This window comes from Stegodyphus dumicola, chromosome 12, assembly GCF_044657685.1.
Source record: "Stegodyphus dumicola isolate Sdum_Otavi_A_Nest chromosome 12, ASM4465768v1".
NCBI classification, from domain to species: domain Eukaryota; kingdom Metazoa; phylum Arthropoda; class Arachnida; order Araneae; family Eresidae; genus Stegodyphus; species Stegodyphus dumicola.
Genome location: NC_140779.1, coordinates 26,037,545 through 26,038,651, shown reverse-complemented (window position 1 = coordinate 26,038,651; position 1,107 = coordinate 26,037,545). Strand labels below are relative to the sequence as shown.

Here is a 1,107-nt window from a genome sequence, read left to right as displayed (position 1 = left end):
CAAGCGGAGACTTTCCTGCATAATAAATAATATTGATTCTATTAGTACTCTTAAACCGTTACATATATAGGAACATATTCCATTCGTAAGTATTAGTGGAATTACAAACCAGCAGAAATCCAACAATATATTCTGTGGGATAGTTCCTGTGCGAAGCTGTAAAAAGTTTACTAGTAGATGCCGGTTTTATTTTGTTTTGCAAGGTAACCAAAAAACGTTCTTGCTGTTTTGAACAGACAAAAAGAAAAAGTCAGAAAACAATTAATAATTACCGCTAATCCTCAAAGTGATCACCATCGGCATCCAGTGCTTTTTACCAACAAGTGGCGATGCCATCGCGGTAAAACTTAGGAGTCTTGGACTCAATGAAGTCCGTGAGTGCCTTTTCGAGGTCTGGTCGATTGTTGTTCTCACGAAGATGGTCGTCCAGGGAATGGAAAAGATGGTAGTCTGTTGGCACGAGGACTAGGGAGTATGGTGGATGAGGTACTGTCTCCCAGCCTAGTCGATGAATGGTGTCCCTGGCCTCCCGAGCCATGGAGGAGGAGTACACCCTTACGATTGACCAATGGTGGCTCTTTATGCATCAGTGCCTGATGCACACGTTCCAATTGCTGCAAGTACAGGCCTGCCGTGATGGTTTGGCCGACTAGCAGGAGCTCATAGTGCACCACTTGGCGACTAGTTCACCAGATACAGAGCCATGATCTTACGTGGGTGGAGAGAAGGTCTCGCAGTGTGAGGCACAGGGTCCTGTGGTGATAACCAATGTCTTGAAAGCTTGGATGTGTCATACTGGACCCAATTATCATCGCTGGTGAGTACTTGATCAAATATGGATGCATCGCCGTGCCTAGTAAGCAATGACAAACAAACAAAGACACGCTGTTGCTTGTTTGCATCAGACAGTGAGTGGGGTACCCACTTGCTCAGCTTGTATACCTTTCCTATGCGGTGCAAATGGAGTTTGATCATTTCATCAGGCACTTGGAAATGTGCAGCAAGCTCACCATATGTTTGGCTACTGTCACCCTCCATGGCTGATCTCAGGGCCTCATCGTCCAGCGTTTGTGGCCCACCGCTGCGTTGTGCATCACTAAGAGACAT

The 1,107-nt window shown here is 46.0% G+C and overlaps 1 pseudogene; it reads right to left on the bottom strand.

The window, feature by feature from the left end:
- Nucleotides 1-681: 681 nt before the first annotated feature.
- On the bottom strand, nucleotides 682-1,107 carry LOC146993518 (histone-lysine N-methyltransferase SETMAR pseudogene; annotated as a pseudogene).